Consider the following 18,899-nt stretch of genomic DNA (forward strand, 5'->3'; position numbering starts at 1 on the left):
GTTCATCGCTTATACAAAGCACGGACTGCGCTGTTTATCTTGAGATTTTACTGTTTCACTATTGAAGAACTTCTAAAGGTAAAAATGGTTTGTTTATTTAGAACATCTAGAGTGTCTTGGGACTATCAGAAGAGCAACTTTGTGGTAGATAAGATTAGGTTTATGATTTAACTTATTCTGGGTTTAATACGCAACAGTGCGCCAGAGTGATTCATATCCTTCTGTAAACACGGGTTATTAAAAGTAGAAAGTGTGCGTTTTAAGCATTGCTGTATATGTATTAATTTGCTTAAAACAAAGCTTAAAAAGAAATAATGGTCAGAGCATTATAGACATAATTCTTGGAGGGATTTGAATTGAGAGGTGCAGACATGAACGGACGTTTCTCCACATGGTTTGTTTGTGTTGCACTGTTTATAATAAACATCACCCTCCAAAACACACTTTCATTCCTCCTAAATTTATTGGGTCTTTGTTCAGTTAATTCAGTTCAGCTAATTTTATATAGTTGTTATATTCTTTTACATAGATAGAATGGAGAAGCTAGTGCAGACAGCGTTTCTTTCATCCCGGTACAGATTGACTTGCCACTCACGTTCCGTCCTGAGATCAGAGGAGTTTAGTGTTATGAAATTCACTGCTCACCTTCCCAAAACCTGCTGCTTTATTCGCTTTGTCTTCTATTATAAACACACCTGTAGGTACAAATGTCTCCGAATTAAAGTGTAAACATTTTTCCTTACTTATTAAAAAATTTCCATCAGCAACCATTGAGAAAATGTGCTGGACAGTCACCACATTTATGGCTACTGTATCTTTACGTCGTCGTTTTTTACCGTCCAGACTGCTGGTCTCGTAATATTTACATTTACATTTTCAGCATTTAGCAGACGCTTTTATCCAAAGTGACTTACACAATGAGCTAAATGGGTTAAGGGCCTTGCTCAGGGACCCAACAGTGGCAACTTGGTGGTGGCGGGGCTTGAACCGGCAACCTTCTGTTTACTAGTCCAGTACCTTAACCACTGAGCTATCACTGCCCAGTATAGCCTTTTATTTCTTTCCAGGCCCTACACTTATAAACAAGGGTTTTAACTATTCTAGGTAACTTGATTCTGATTTAAGAGCCATCAGAAGGAAAACAAGATGCACCATTGTTTTATTAATACGCACTTAATACTGTTCTTCGGATGGTTAAACATTTAAGACAGAGAGACCACTAAATTATATATAAAAGTGTATCATTGTACAACTTATCCCCTTATTAAAGCAATTCTAGGTTTTTAATTAGGAGCAAAAATTTAAACAGACAGACCTCTGAACTACAGTATATATCAAGAATTCCCCAATAAACTGCATTTCTTTCATTAAATCATTTTATTTAAATGACCAGTAATTCTAGATTTAAATTCAGTTACCCAGCAGATTATTAGGATGGTTTAAAGTACTAAATAATAGATATAAAGGTTCTTTGCTGGCTTCATTCGCACCGTATAATGCAAAGCTGGAATCCTTTGTCAACCTTTTGTCAAAGCAGGTGGATATTCATGTGTCTTTGTTGTTAAAGCAGCTGTATTTCTACCTGTTCCGCTTCCTAAATTTAATCCATCATGCCCGGTAAGCATGTTGTTTTTAACCTGGATATACAGTATTAATACATTTATAGCCAGGTTTGTGCAGTCGATACAGTTCTCTGGTATAATAACAGACTGTTATTTTTGTGGCATCTGTGGTTACTGATACATCCTTAGAAAGAAACGGTTTCACCAGTCGTTTAAGACAGAAACTTTTCATTTTTAGTAACCTGATTAAAGATATTTCTTTTTGAGAATTTGTTACTGCTTTTTAATCTTAAATCAATGACCAAAGATCTCAGCTTTAATGCTGACTTTCCACAATTTAAATCTAATTCTATATCTGTTTTTTTTCCTTTGAATTGAATTTAGTATTTAACCTTAAAGATTCCACCAAACAGACTTACTAAAGGACTGTCTGAAAGCCAGATCTTTCCTTTATGCTTTGTCAAAGCATGTGGATTTTCACTTTGTTTCAAATAACTTAACAGAGCATCATACAAGGTCTCCTCCAAATGGCTCACTAAAACTGTAAATAATTCATTGTTGAGAATCAATAAGGATTGATTTATTGGAGTTCCATTCAGAACAAACTGTGTGCTTGCTACCTTATTTCAGTGACTCATAAATTATTTTCTTTCTCAAATGAGCTGCCTAGATTTATACTCAGCTGGCCAGTATGTGCACTGTTCTGTTGGCTATTTGGTTTCCATAGTAAATTGCCTTCTGGTATAATAGTAGTATGTGATTTTATTTTTGGTCTCACTTTGCTAGGCTACTAGTGCACTCCTTAAAGAACAAGGTTTTTCTCGAACGCTTATTAGTTGCTTCAAAGTGACAAACCAAATATTTGTTTAGTGTGCTACATGAACTCTGTTAACTGTGTTAACGTCTTGTCAAAGCAGGTGGATTACAGCAGCTGTGGAATAACTCACATAAACATCTTATTCATCAAGCTCTGTGTGTGTGTGTGTGTGTGTGTGTGTGTGTGTATGTGTATAAGCTCCTCTTATTGTGCCAATAGCTTTTTGCTTCTTAAATTCAAAGGAGCTAGTTGCAGAAGGCTTGTTTTTTTAGATTTTCACTTTAGGTGATAAGTTCATACCTCAGAACAATCACATATAATTTGAAGTGAATACTAAGTGCATTTCACTGCCAGCATTTCACTGCCAGTTGTACTGTGTATGACTATGTATGTGACAAATAAACCTTGATTTTGAAGTGGGTAAACAAAACCCAAGTGTCTGTATAAAGGAATTGAACATCAATTTATATGTAAACGTTCAGCAACCATGTGCGTTTTTAGTGGTTGTAACACGGCAGCTACTGAATGTACTTTGGCAGCTGACTCACGTTGTCATGTTGTTTTTACGTTGATTTTTGGACGGCAAAGAGGGGAACGGAGGTGCAGATGATTGATGTTTCAGTCTTTCTTGATTGACAGTCACCTGCATCTTGTAAGCCACCACTACCACTACAGCGGTAGCTTAGTGGGTAGAGCTTTGGGCTATCAACTGAAATGTTGAGAGTTTGAATCCCAGCTCTGCCATGCAGCCACTGTTGGGCCCTTGAGCAAGGCTATTAACCTCTCTGCTCCAGGGACGCTGTACAATGGCTGACCCCAGCTTCCAAACAAGTTTGACAAATTTTTGACAAATAAAGGCATTCTATTCTATTCTAAGCGTTAATTTGCTTTAGTTGGAGCTTTGTCTATATATATATATATATATATATATATATATATATATATATATATATATATATATATATACAGGGGTTGGACAATGAAACTGAAACACCTGTCATTTTAGTGTGGGAGGTTTCATGGCTAAATTGGACCAGTCTGGTGGCCAATCTTCATTAATTGCACATTGCACCAGTAAGAGCAGAGTGTGAAGGTTCAATTAGCAGGGTAAGAGCACAGTTTTGCTCAAAATATTGCAATGCACACAACATTATGGGTGACATACCAGAGTTCAAAAGAGGACAAATTGTTGGTGCACGTCTTGCTGGCGCATCTGTGACCAAGACAGCAAGTCTTTGTGATGTATCAAGAGCCACGGTATCCAGGGTAATGTCAGCATACCACCAAGAAGGACAAACCACATCCAACAGGATTAACTGTGGACGCAAGAGGAAGCTGTCTGAAAGGGATGTTCGGGTGCTAACCCGGATTGTATCCAAAAAACATAAAACCACGGCTGCCCAAATCACGGCAGAATTAAATGTGCACCTCAACTCTCCTGTCCACCAGAACTGTCCGTCGGGAGCTCCACAGGGTCAATATACACGGCCGGGCTGCTATAGCCAAACCTTTGGTCACTCGTGCCAATGCCAAACGTCGTTTCAATGGTGCAAGGAGCGCAAATCTTGGGCTGTGGACAATGTGAAACATGTATTGTTCTCTGATGAGTCCACCTTTACTGTTTTCCCCACATCCGGGAGAGTTACGGTGTGGAGAAGCCCCAAAGAAGCGTACCACCCAGACTGTTGCATGCCCAGAGTGAAGCATGGGGGTGGATCAGTGATGGTTTGGGCTGCCATATCATGGCATTCCCTTGGCCCAATACTTGTGCTAGATGGGCGCGTCACTGCCAAGGACTACCGAACCATTCTGGAGGACCATGTGCATCCAATGGTTCAAACATTGTATCCTGAAGGCGGTGCCATGTATCAGGATGACAATGCACCAATACACACAGCAAGACTGGTGAAAGATTGGTTTGATGAACATGAAAGTGAAGTTGAACATCTCCCATGGCCTGCAGTCACCAGATCTAAATATTATTGAGCCACTTTGGGGTGTTTTGGAGAAGCGAGTCAGGAAACGTTTTCCTCTACCAGCATCACGTAGTGACCTGGCCACTATCCTGCAAGAAGAATGGCTTAAAATCCCTCTGACCACTGTGCAGGTGTTTCAGTTATTTTGTCCAACCCCTGTATGTCATTTCCAAGATGAATTGACGCTGTATTGGCCGCAAAAGGAGGCCCTACACCATACTAATAAATTATTGTGGTCTAAAACCAGGTGTTTCAGTTTCATTGTCCAACCCCTGTATATATATATATATATATATATATATATATATATACTTGTTAGTTCCTTTGTTGGCACACTTGCATTTCTCTGATGCTGGGTGTCTCGACCCTGTCCGGTCTTCCGCTGGCATCTCTGTAAACTCACCCTAAAGTCGCAGGGATTTGGGCCTTATGATGGAACTGCCCTGGGAGAGCTGATTGCCCGGTGTGACGTGTCTTTTCTTGAAGCGGACACCACTCATAAACCCACGTTATGTGAGGGGTGTGCTAGTTGGTGGGGTTGAGGTGCTGCTTGTGCATTGCTGGAACCGGCAGGTTCTAAAGGTTCACTGTCTTTCCTTTTTTCTGAGAACTAAGGTGTCACAGATGGCCGGAGCAGCCTGTTATATTGTGACAACCAATTTTGAGTTCTGCACTATCCCTGTTCTATCCACTTTCTCCATTGTGGGCTGTGAATGTTTTTGTCTCATTTATTTGTTACTTTGCTGTTATTGATTTAAAGATCAAACTTTTTATTTGTGACTGTCCAGGGGCTTTTTAGCCACAGTATTGTTCTTGGATCTATTTCCATTCGTGCAGGTGTGTGGATTCGCCTTGCGCTTCAGTAATGAGGTGCGTCCAGCCCCGTTACAAAAGTATTCTTAAGGGAGGTGGATTTTTACATGCATTTACATAACTTTAAAGAGCCTCTTTGTCATTTAAACCCATTTAAACCAGACCGATGCATTTGAGACACAAAGAACATCTGTATGCATATACTGTTAAATGTGCAATGAGTAGCCACATACTAAGCAGCCTCAGAAAGGCAGATAGAACAGAACATACCCGATGTTATCAGAATAAAATGTCTGTACATGGAAAATCAGCTCGTGTTAGACTATTTTTAAAAGGAAATATATGCCAGACCAGCGTTATGGACTGCTGACATGAGCCAGACTTTTTTAAAGCCTCTCACTGCAGCACTTTTTGGCACCTGCTTTGTAATTTTTACTCCCATGTCTACATTTTGTATACTGTCTAGGAAAAAAAACCAGACATACGGTTCTGATCAGGTTCCCTAAGCCTAAGGTATAAACAATAGAAGCGAAATATCCCCTTAAAGTTACAGAAGCGTACGTTAACTGCATTAAAAGTTTAAGGGAACAATAAAATCAGTTAATACAAGTTACATAATGCATTCCCCTTGAAGACACAACCAAGTGATTGTTTGGCATTTGTTTCTTAGTGTATAGGCTTGTATTTATAATGATCGGTAGCAATAAATCAAGGTCTTCATGAAAGAAAAAAGCCTATTTCAGCCAAGCAGAGTTCAGGAGTTGATGGATAACTGAGACCAATTGATTAAACAGATGTAGTAAGTAGTGCATCTGCTTGATTGAAGTTAGAACCTGCAGCCCCTGGTAAAAAGACCCGACAGCCCTGAGATAGACTGTGGGCAGCTCTCCTAATGTAGCATCATTACCTTATTAACGTATCGCATGACCAACATTTAACTTTAATAATTGAGTTAAATGTTAAGGCTGTTAAGGCTGTTAATTAGACAAGAAATGAAGTAGCAATTTAATTATGGACTGCTACAAAAAATCTACCATGTTTAATGATTATACATTCCAAGAAATAGACTTGGACTTTTTTGAGTAAGCTTAGTGCATGTGCTGTGTGTTGCATTTACCTTAATGTCACAAGTTCCCCAATACCATCCCTCCCCCAAACTTATAAACGATATCTACCACCCATAAAACCCTTAACATTATATTAGATCGCTGTATGATCTACTCTGTAGAGTAACATTGTGTAATGTGATTTTTTTGCCTCAGGGCTTTACTAAATGAGTTTGTAAACACATCTATTAAAGTCTGTGCTCTTAACTGCTGGAGCAGCCTGTTTGTTCACACGTTCCTTGTGTGTGTATGGTGTAAAGACTTACCCCACCAGTTCTTTTAGTTAAACTAGAAGTTTTGCTCATGTGAGTTAAGTTAAATTACTCAGGTTTGGCAAACTGAAAATGTTTGGAATTTTTATTTATTTGACTTTGATTCACTGTTCAGTCAGTAAAATGGCTTACATAGTGGTAATATTTATTTATTAGTATTTTAACGTCATTTAAGGTTGACAGGTTTTACACACCTTGGTACTTACTCGTAACACAAGATTCAATCATCAGTTCACAAGTTTTAATGTCAAACACAGTCATGAACAATTTCGTATCTCCAATTCACCTCACTTGCATGTATTTGGACTGTTGGGGGAAACCGGAGCTTCCGGAGGAAACCCACACAAGACACGGGGAGAACATGCAAACTCCACACATAAAGGACTCGGACCGCCCCACCTGGGGATCAGGTGCGACAGTGCTACTGAGCCACGATGCCACCCCCATTGTGGTAATATAGTCAGCTGATTCAATGAATGCTGAAATAAGGTTTTAATAAAAGTATAATGTTTTTATATAGTTTTATTTAACGTTGCTTTAATTTTATTCATTCACTCACTTACTTTCTTAATCGCTTATCCAATTAGGGTCGCGGGAGGGCGCTGGAGCCTATCCCAGCTTTTCAATGGGCATAAGTAACACCCTGGACGGGGTGCCAGTCCATCGCAGGGCAGACACACATACACACATAGGGCAGTTCAGTGTCTCCAACTAACCTGACTGCATGTTCTTGGACTGCTCCCGGAGGAAACCCACGCAGACACAGGGAGAACGTGCAAACTCTGCACAGAAAGGACCCGGACCACCCCGCCTGGGGATCGAACCCAGGGCCTTCTTGCTGTGAGGCGACAGTGCTACCCACCGAGCCACCGTGCCGCCCGCTTTAATTTTATTTACATTTAACAAGTTTGTATTAAAGAAAGCATGGACTAATATAAAAAATAGAGACTTTTAAGGTTTAAATAGGTAACTTAGGTATCCATTTATTGCCTATAATTTCTTACATTTTTTGTAAAACTGCTTTACTGTAAGAACTATGAACTTAGTAAATAATTACTCTGATTTGTTGTTTAACCATTTAATCATTCAAGGATCTTCTAACCAGTCTGTTGTTGTTGTATTGATTGCATTTGTCGTTTTGGTCCCATTTTGTACACTTAAATGATTTTGTAGATCTGTTTTTATAACATAAGCACAAACAAACTGCTTGATGTGAACTATCTAACTTGTTCCAATGATGCTCCAGTTCACAAGGAGTAAATATTGTACAGCAGGAGGCGCTGTTGAGTGGGTTTCATAATGATGCAAGTTAAATGCATTGTTAAAGAACTTAAGGAGTGGAACATAATGTAAAACATAGGTTACAAAAATGTGGTAATACCTCATTGCATGATCAGAAATGTTTTGGTCTAGAATCTGAATGTTACCTGTATGTCTGTGTAATTAAGAGCTGGGATTTTGATTGATATTCTAAAATAATAGTCATTCAATCTCATGTCTTAACCTGAAACATAACTGTCTTTCATTTGAGTTCAAATGAGGGAGAAATCTGCTGAAGTGTTGTTGATAATCACTTCAACAGGACTTGAGAAGCTATTTATAACCTGAGTGCTATTCTGCACTTCACATGTTTCTATTAATATTCACATGGTCTCGCTCGCTGAGTGGCTTATTGAATAGTGTGGTACAGTAGTGTCAGCACTGACGTTGCATATTTAGCACAGGAAATATTCACTTACTAAAGAAAACGATGGTAAAGTTAGGATTTATTCATAATATAAAGATACAAGCACTACACAAATCAAATTTGGGGCAGCTGTAGCCCTAGTGGTTAAGGTACTGGACTTGTAATCAAAAGGTTGCTGGTTCAAACCCTCTGATCAAGGCCCTTAACCCTCATTTGCTTTGACAATATACTGTCACAATACTGTGAGTCACTTTGGATAAAAGCGTCTGATAAATGCTGAAAATGTAATGTAAACTGACGATCATTTTTTTATGACCTCCATGCTGACCGAAAACAGCTGTAAGTCCTAAGTCTAGAACCTAGATGTGCAAGCCAGAAGAAACCCATCCTCAGTTGGACGACTGGACCCATCGTGAGCCTGACAAAGATAAAGCAGTTCATGAAAGTACAGAATTAATACTCATACATGGACGACAAAAATCAGTATTACTAATCTTGTTTGTTTGTTTGTTTATTAGGATTTTAACGTCATGTTTTACACTTTGGTTACATTCATGACAGGAACGGTAGTTACTCATCACACGAGGTTTATTAGTTCACAAGTTCAATGTCAAACACAGTCCTGGACAATTTTGTATCTCCAATTTACCTCACTCACATGTCTTTGGACTGTGGGAGGAAACCGGAGCACCCGGAGGAAACCCACGCAGACACGGGGAGAACATGCAAACTCCACACAGAAAGGACCCGGACCGCCCCACCTGGGGATCGAACCCAGGACCTTCTTGCTGTTAGGTGACAGTGCTACCCACTGAGCCACCGTGCCGCCCTACTAATCTCGTAAAAATGATAGTAAGTTTTCCACATATGTCAAACATTACAATTTAGAAGTTTTTCCCCCCAATCGTAGTCGTATCCAATTACCCGATTGCATTTAGCTTCTTCTACTGCTGCTGACCGAAGAGAGCTGTGATGTTGTAATTGCAGCAGTCATGAAGAATCCCTGTCAGCATTCCCACCCGCAGATGAGCCAATCCTTTTCCGTATAGGCACCCGGTCTGCCAGTAGCAGAGCTAAAATTCGAACTCGCTGATGTCTTCTGAGATGTCAGCTTTGGAGTGCAACCGTATTTTACAGCGGTATTTATTAGGATTTTGACGTCATGTTTTACTCTTTGGTTACATTTATGACAGGAACGGTAGTTACTGATTACACAAGATTCATCAGTTCACAAGTTTAATGTCAAACACAGTCATGGACAATTTTGTATCTTCAATACACCTCACTTGCATGTCTTGGGAGGAAACCCGAGCTCCCGGAGGAAACCCACGCAGACATGGGAAAAACATGCACACGCCACAAAGAAAGGACCTGGACCGCTCCACCTGGGGATCGAACCCAGGACCTTCTTGCTGTGAGGCAACAGTGCTACCCACAGTGCCACCCTGTGTACAAAAAATTCCATACAAGTATAAAAAAAGAAAAAAATTGACAATGGTGTCCAAGCATTTGCATAATACTATATATAGTCATCTGCATCTGGATCTTTTGTGCGTTTTTGTGTGTTAGCTGGCCTATTAACATCTCGTAACAATGAGTTAATTCGTCTGCAGCCTAAACTGCAGCCGTCACTAAAGCCTTTATGTACAGACTCTAAATAAATGTGCACGGCAAAAGTGTTTGTTCTTATAACCCCTATGTTCGTGCCAGTTGATTAAGGTTGTTTCCTTGCTTCCCGAGGCCTCTCTTTCTGATGTAAAGCAGCTTTTCATCCGTATTGATCTTATGAGGGCTCATCTCGGTTTAAAATGCATCAGCCCACTGTTTGAAGATTCTCTGAACACGAACATGAAGCAGCCCACCGCTTTTTTCGGACACCTGTGACAGTCCTGTTGAATTCATGCGAACAAAGACAGAAAGCTTGTCTGAATTACGGTGCTGTCCCCCCCGATGACACCATAAATAAATTCTCCTTATTAATACCATCTTAAAATGTCAAGACTCAATGACCCTCATCAAAGTTTTAATAGTGCATATTTAAAATGTACCAAATGAATTATTTCTGATGTTCAGACATCAGTCTGCGGGCACAATGGATATAAAAGTTTAATGGTGAGGAACTTGAGCTCGCTGACAGCGCACATGAGTTCTCGGTGACTTGAACCCTCTACTTAAGTCTGACAACTTTAAGAGGGCCAAACATGCAGCCAGACAGGCAAGAAAAGTCAAATGTGTTACACACGGGAAGCACTGTGGTGCACACAAAGGTTTGAGCCCTACTGTTGTCTCTATTCTTTGTCTGTGTGGGTTTTTTTCTATGCCAATCTAAATAACCTACTCTGACTTGCTGCTATGTGTAAAAAGATGAGGGTGTAATGCCTTGTGTCTTGTCCTGGGTGTGTACCTAGCTAGTGCCCAGTGTTCACAGGATATGCTTTGTATCTACTGCAACCCTGATTAGTTAAAAAAGTTGCTTTAGCCATAAAGAAAATATTGTGCTTTGCAAATGAGTAATCATTTCATTTCCATCAACCGCTTTATCCTGGTCAGGGTCAGGGCAGGTCTAGTTTCACTGGGAAACACTGGGCGCAAGGCAGCGTTAGCTCAGTGGTTAAGATACTGGACTAGATCAGTGGTCCCCAACATTTTTTGCACCATGGACCAGTTTCATATAAGATATAATTTCATGGACTGGCGGGAGGATTTAAAATAAAGTTATATGATGAGCATAAAAAACACAGTGCTTAACAATACTACTTACTCACCAATGATGGGCCGGCACGGTGGCTAAGTCGCATCATCAAGAAGGTCCTGGGATTGATCCCCAGGTGGAGCAGTCCGGGTCCTTTCTGTGTGTTCTCCCCGTGTCTGCGTGGGTTTCCTCCGGGTGCTCCTGTTTCCTCCCACAGTCCAAAGACATACAAGTGAGGTGAACTGGAGATACTAAATTGTCCATGACTGTGTTCAATATAACCTTGTGAACTGATGAACCTTGTGTAATGAGTAACTACCGTTCCTGTCGTGAATGTAACCAAAGTGTAAAACATGACGTTAAAATCCTAATAAACAAACAAACACCAATGATGGAAAATCAGTAGGAACCCTGGTGATAGGAGACAATAACACCTGAAGTGTGTTTCTTATGTCCAGTCTACTTTATAACTTTGTTTTGGTTGCCGTCACTGCAGAAAATATCGCTCTACAAATAGGATGTTGGAAATGGAAGCAGTGTTTTTATTGCTTTTGTAGCGATCTCTTATTATTTACTGTTTCTGTGCGGCCCGGTAATAAATCACCTCTGTGGCCCTGTGGTTGGGGACCACTGGACTAGAACTCAGAAGGTTGCCGGTACAAGCCCCACCACTGCCAAGTTGCCACTGTTGAGCCCCTGAGCAAGGCCCTTAACCCTCAATTGCAATCAAGCCTTGGATAAAAGCGTCTGCTAAATGCTGCAAGTGTAAATGTAAGGCAGGAATACGCTGGACAAGGCGCCACCCTCCCAAACCACAGTTGACTTTCTTAGTTTAGTCATTGCCAATTCTAGACTTATCACCCAAATGGAAATATTTTTAAGTTAGAGACAAGGATGTCAAGAGTGTGGTAGGTTACGTCTGCAATGAAAGTCAACTGAGTAGCCTTTTACTTTTCATGTTGCTCTTAATGTGGTTCTTGATGTTATTTGAACACCTATTAAAAAATTTGATTGTGAAGAGTTCTGACTTTTCTGTTAATTGGCCATTAAACTGGCCTCTAAGGACTAGCCCTTTTTTGACTCCCAGTCACAGATGGCTATGGTATCATTGGGGATCAAATTCTTTGTGTGCTTTTGTTTCTGTATTTTTGAATATCCACCTATACCCGTGTTGTAACCCAGCTTGCTATTTGCAAGCATGCTTTGCCCCTTTATGTTTGAATTACAGTTCAAACATCAGTTTGTCGACACCCTCTAGCAACTACAAATACCTTGTTCTAGTTTTTCTAGTTATTCTTTAGTGCTTACAGCATTCAGAAAAGAAACATGTTTTTTTTTTATCACAGCCTTAAACTCTTGTCTTTATTTTGTGATGTATTCTTCTAGGTTCTCGTCTAGGCTGTTTTCATTTACATTTACAGGGCAGTTGTAGCCTAGTGGTTAAGGTACTGGGCTAGTAATCAAAAGGTTCATGGTTCAAGCGTTGTCACTGCTGGGCCCTTGAGCAAGGCACTTAACCCCTTAATTGCTTAGACAGTATACTGTCAATGTACTGTAAGTTGCTTTGGATGAAAAGCATCTGCTAAATGCCGAACATGTAAATGTAAATGTTTTCACTACAGCACATTCGGTTTTCTTTCATTCAGTCTTAGATGGATCTTTGTTTCAGATCAACCTGGTGTGGTGGTGCTAAATAAAAGACAAGAACTGAAAATGCTGAAAATCCCTTTTGGCTACTCTACATTTTGCATAGTTTTTGATCCTTGTGGTTTTAATGGCTGTAGATGGATAAGCAATTAATTAGGGGACGGTTAGTGTGTTTATTGAACAGGCCTGAAAAAATGCATTTAGAAAGGCAGGTCTATGGTACCATTAATGCTCCATTCATCCAGACTGTACATATAGATGCTATGCCATCTATAATTTGTTTTCACTTAATCTCTCTTGTCTTTTTAATTAGTCATTTCTAAATCTATTAACAGTTGTCTTGAAAACGATGGAAGTGGCCCAATTTAAGCACCGCCATGCTCCATCAAAGATGCTTATAGCAAATCATGGCTTTTTCACCCAGTGCATTATCAGACCTAGAAATCATGATTTGACAAAGTCAAGGAGAATAGTCCTTGTCATGTGTTAAAAATTGGCGCTCTGGAGCTGCAGAGTACTCCTCCTGTTTGTATTGAATTGTAGTTTGATAAATCCCCTTTATTATTTCCTTCTCCATTAAGACAAGAAAAGATAGAATAGCTTAGCTGTTGGCTATTTTCAAGAAAATTGAACCCCACACTGTCTTTTGTTTGGCTTTGTTTCCTTCCTGGGAATGGAATGGCAGGGTGGGAGGAATTGAATGTTTGCCAAACAGTTGAGGGCTTTGATTTTTTTTAAAGAAGAAATATAGCTGTACGCTTAAAATAACAAGATAGGAAGAGATCAAATTATTGTCTGGGTGCATTTAGCTTTGGTGAGCCAGGGCTGGGTATTGTTTATGAGTGTGTGACAATGTGTAGCTCAGACAGATGACTACACACTCCTCCAGCTGTGAAATGTGATCTATGATATGACTGAACTGCTTGCTTTTTGTTGCCTTAATAATTCTTATTACTGTGATTGAAGCAGCTCCCTTTGTCTGGAGATGCATCATTTCCTTGTGCTTTCGCCAGCTTGCTTCTAAGACAAACAGAGAAAAAAAAGGGAAACTGAAAATAATTATTGTCACACATTGTTGTCATGAATATGTACCAATCAAGCGAGACAAGATGTTCGGATTTAGTGGTCTGTCCTATACAACCTCAATTTCAAAAGTTTGGGACATAAAACCAGCAAAACAAAAAATAATTTGCTAGTTTGTTTGACCTGTATTCTATTAAAATAGCACATACACAGTTTTACTGTGAAAACGTGGTGTAATACATGCAGAATGTGGCTTGGCAGTGATTTGTTGTACAAGCAAGTACTTCTTAGAATAGTGCCTTCACAGATGTGCAACACATCGGCACATCATGATGAATGTTGTTTTTTGGTAAATGGTCCTTTTCCTCTTTGGACCAGACAGCACATGTCTATAAGTTAAAACTGGCCAGACCACAGCACATGTTTTTACTTTGTATCAGTTTATTAGTTGAAACACAAGGACCATTCCACCAGTAACTCATTCATTTTTTAACTTTGCTCAACACTGAATCTAGTAACAAACATACTTAACCACTCAGAATGTGTGTTGGTCAATCTCAGGCAATTTTCTTAAATTATCACTAGGTTTCTAAGTGGAAGATGGTTGTATATGAGTAACAGGACTAAAAGTATCAGGACTGAGTTTTTAACATAGTGTTAGTAAATACATGAAACATAGCAGCATGGAGTTCATGCTAAAAGCACAACATTACTGGGCACAGTCTAGTGATTTATCATAAAATATACAGAGTACACAAATAACAACGAAGAAAAAATGTAGGTAACAGGAACGTACGTGGAGATTAATCTTCTCAGTCAGAGTTACAATAATATCAAACATACAGGGGGAACAAAGAAAGAACTTACTTTTGGTCTTTTCGTGGCCTTCAGTAGATACAGAAACAGTGGTACCTTGAAACTCAACGTCAGGGAGTGGTGTTGGGTTTTAAAGATGTTGAGTTTTAAAGTATTTTTTCCCATAAAGATGTATGGGAAACCTGTTAATGCATTCTATGGTCTCGTGGAACTGCATATATTTTAGGCTTATGTAAAATATTGAGGTTGTGTTTGACACTTATACACTAAAAATAACACAAATAAAATATAAAAACACTGAAATACAATTAAAAGAAGTTATAAATCAATAAAAATACAATAAAACCTTCTTTATTGTTTCTTTATGCTTCTTAAATCGTGGAGATGCTTATTAAGAGAGGCTTAGTGTTTCTATGTCGTTCATTTAATACATTAATTCACGTTAAGCTTTTTTTAACGATAAGCGTTTTAGACTGTCTCGAAAAAAAGCTGATTCTTACAATTTCTCAGCACCCCGAGCTATAACACAAGTTTAAAAGTGAAACAGAAGGGAAATACAGCTAAACACAGATACATGTGGAAGCTTTCAAAGTGAATTTGATGGTTATTCGACAGAAATGCAGATTCGTCTAGTTCGTTTACACTTTGATGGCATTAAAAAAAAAAAGCTGAACACATTGAGTTTAAGGTAAATGTTGAGTTTAAAGGTACAAAATTCTCAATGAAAGGTGTCGAGTTTTAAAGATTTTGAGTTTAAGGGATGTTGAGTTACAAGGTACCACTGTACTGTACATTTTTGTTATTTCCATATTTTTCAGAGGGATGAATTTGTTAGGGTAACAGGACTGAGTGAAAACCTGGGGACATGACTAAAACATGTTTTTAACCACATTATTATACATTTCTTATGGTAAATAGGTACAGTCTTGTCTAGTCTTGTCTCCCTTAATTACTCTTTAGATTAGAAATGTCTTCTGTATTTATTGTACTGTTTTTGATCTGCACAGTGTATATTGTATTGTCTTGCACTTTTGTTCTATGTTGCACCCTCGCCCTGGAGGAACGTTGTTTTGTGTTATGTACTTGTATATCTGAAATGACAATAAAGCCTCTCTTGAACTCTTAAAAACATAGATGGGAAATGGAATCACCAAACAATGCAAGGAAAAAGGATTTCTGAATGATTTTACTCTTTATATTTCATTATAAAATGTAATGTTAGAGTGGGGACATGAAAAAATACTATTTTTCTATTGTTATAAGGGTTTTTTATAAATGTTTTAAATTATACATCCTAAATTAGCAGTTAGAACAATGTGCAGTTTCAGACACTTTGCTGGAGTAAAAAAATGCATTTTAAAGTTAATGTTCTTATTTATTTATACATATAATGTCCTGGGGACAGAAATGAATACATAATTCTTTCTAGCATGACTATCTATTATTACTCACCAAAAATGTTATGGGTTGATGACTAGGTTGTACACAGAATTAAATGTATTTTTATCACTTGAAAGTTCCTAAAGTACAGTGACAGGTATTTACTTATAGTTAGTTTACTGGAGGAACTAACTAATCACATGTTCACATCAAAACTTGGTATAAACTCTGGAATAGTCTTCCACTTTTCATAAAGGAGTCCCACACAATAGATGCCTTTAAGTTAAATTTAAAAACTCATTTGTTTTCTTTGGCATTTGAGTCCTCTTAATGAATAAGTTTTTAATATTTCTTGGGTTGTCATAGCCATCTTTGTTTTAGTGGTTTTATTTGATTTATATGTTGGTGCGTATGTATGTTATTTTGTATGTATGTAATGATTTGTTAAATGTTGCATAGTTGAGTGGTATTTATTTGTCTTTTAAAGGTGCTATAGAAATAAAGGTCACTTGACTTGACTTAAATAAATCAAAGCCTGTAGTTTTTGAATGAAGAGTAAATGTATTAGGATCAAGGAATAGAAACAAAGTATACAGTAGTTTAGATTGGTTCCAAATGGTAGTGGTTTGTATTTACATTTCTTTTACAGTCCTAACCTTTCCTTTTTACGGTTGTACAGAGAGAGATTTATCCCGGGAACTTTGTACCTTACTCCCTACCCTGTGAAAATGAATAAAGGAAGTGACTCAATGTAAGCATAGTGAAGCGGCTTGGACCTGACAGTATAAAATCACCAGAATAAGGACAATGTTCCCACCGTGCTCCACAAAAGCTTCAACACCCTTTTCCCATTGTAGAGAAGGGTTGCCTATTGCACTGAATGGGCCCCCCATTCTCCGGCTTTTGGGGGGTTTCACTATCAGAACCATCAATGGGAATTTCCCTCCCCCAAGACGGAACAACTAAACTAACAGAGTATTTTGGTCTCTCCTCTGGCCCTCCTCTCTCTATTGAAGACTGCTTGCACTAAACCCAGAACAATATTGGCTAAAGATGCATGCCATCACGTCATCTGTTCTTTCAAAGTGCACTGCCTGAAACTAGCTTTACTAAACCAAAGAATATAGATGGACTAATGTTTCTAAAACTGTATATACGTTCTGAAACGTCTCGCTTAACCAACAATGATTCTCTGTGCTTTGGTTAATATTTAAATATTGATACTATTGCAAAGAAGGTGAAATTGTTTGGAAAAACACAAACACAATTGTTAACGATTTGATCCAATCAAGTGTATCATAAGCATCTGGATAACACAATGCTGCGCTGGCTTGTTTTCATTTTTTGTAAATGTTGACACTGTTGTAGACCCAAGAACACTTCATTCCTTCATTCTTTTCTGCTAACAAAAAAGGAACATGCCAGACTCCCTTTCTAATGGCTAGTATTTCACAATAAAACACATTTTACATCATTTTATTTTGCTTTAGTTAATTTTCTAGGCAGAAAAGTGACTGTTTTACTTTATGCAGCTTTTAGAATCTCTCATATCTCACTCTTGTCACCTAACAGTTTTCCTTTGCAAAAGATTGGGTTGTACGGGATGTACCTACATCTATCAGAAAGACAAATGTCAATGTCCTAGTTTTAATTTTAAGCGACGTTGCCATGGAGTTCCATAATAAATTGCCGTCTGATTAGAACTTGCAGATGGAAGGGTGGGCGGTGAACAGCATTACAAAGGTCAGCACTATTAAACATCATTAAACAAGCTTAATGATAAATGGTGTTTGGGTGGCGTAGTGGTAAAATACGCTCACCCACTACTGTTGAGATATGGGGTTCAAATCTATCGTGGTGCTATCGGTCAGACGAGGGTCTGCACGGACATGATTGGCTAAACAGCCTAGCCATTGGGAAGTGCACTTGACAGTGCGCTCTCAGTGCCGGTCCCAAATCCTGATAAAATTGGGTGGTTATTGTGGCAACCCCTAAAAATGAGAGAGAGAGAGAAACCCACCTTGTTACTAAAGAACTGACATTTTTAAAGCATTAAATTAGTTGATTATAATAGAATCTGTCTAGAAAAATCTTCACACTTCTACCCTAATATAAATGCCAGATTTTATGAATGCATGTTAATATGCAAATTGAAAACATGCACATTTTTATAAAGAACCATAAGAGTTGTGTCCCAAATCACAAACAGCACTAATGTTAAACTGATTTACTGTCCAATCCATTTTCAGCTAAAAGTCCCTGCGTTAAAGATAAAAAGTCTAGTTGGCAATGGGTATGTTTAGAATTTGATGAAGTTGTTTTTAATATTATTGTCTTTTAATATCTTAATAATCTTATAGTCTTAATTAATCATAAAATAATTTTTCAATTCTTTATTTATTAAAAATACGGGCGGCACGGTGGCTAAGTGGGTAGCACTGTCGCCTCACGGCAAGAAGGTCCTGGGTTCGATCCCCAGGCGGGGCGGTCCGGGTCCTTTCTGTGCCGAGTTTGCATGTTCTCCCCGTGTCTGCTTGGGTTTCCTCCGGGTGCTCCGGTTTCCTCCCACAGTCCAAAAACATGCAGTCAGGCTAACTGGAGACACTGCATTGTCTTATAGGTACCTAGCCGCTAGGATGCATAAACCAGTGCATTGTAGTGCCGGTCCCAAGCCCGGATAAATAGGGAGGGTTGTGTCAGGAAGGGCATCCGGTGTAAAAACTGTGCCAAATCAATAATGCGGATGACGATCCGCCGGCGACCCCTAACGGGAGCAGCCGAGGAAATAGATAGAAACTTATTAAAAATACACATTTTATTTATAAATTAATATCTTATAAAGTTAATATTATCATTTAAAATTATTTTATTATTATTATATAAATATCCTAATTATCTTGGATAATGAAATCAGTATTTAATTCATTATTTATAATAAATAAAATTTTTTAAAAATAAGATTTTGTTAGTCTAGGTAACATATAGCTAATAGGTCTATCAGCTAGCCTGAGGTTTTAGTGAAAGCCTAGTGTTGCAGCTAGGTGTCTTTATTTGACCCAAAACCTCAAAATAAACAACTTTGAGCTTGTGGACACACTTTCTAGCATG

General features: G+C 38.6%; 1 protein-coding gene across 1 annotated transcript in view; it reads left to right on the forward strand.

The window, feature by feature from the left end:
* sema5ba (sema domain, seven thrombospondin repeats (type 1 and type 1-like), transmembrane domain (TM) and short cytoplasmic domain, (semaphorin) 5Ba) overlaps positions 1–18,899 on the forward strand; it is a 269,710-nt gene continuing 250,811 nt past the window's right edge. The window contains exon 1 of the mRNA XM_063005942.1: positions 1–78. The gene's annotated coding sequence lies outside the window, so the exon portion shown is untranslated. The remainder of the gene's footprint in view (positions 79–18,899) is intronic.

The sequence above is a fragment of the Trichomycterus rosablanca genome, chromosome 12 (assembly GCF_030014385.1).
Source record: "Trichomycterus rosablanca isolate fTriRos1 chromosome 12, fTriRos1.hap1, whole genome shotgun sequence".
Classification (NCBI taxonomy): domain Eukaryota; kingdom Metazoa; phylum Chordata; class Actinopteri; order Siluriformes; family Trichomycteridae; genus Trichomycterus; species Trichomycterus rosablanca.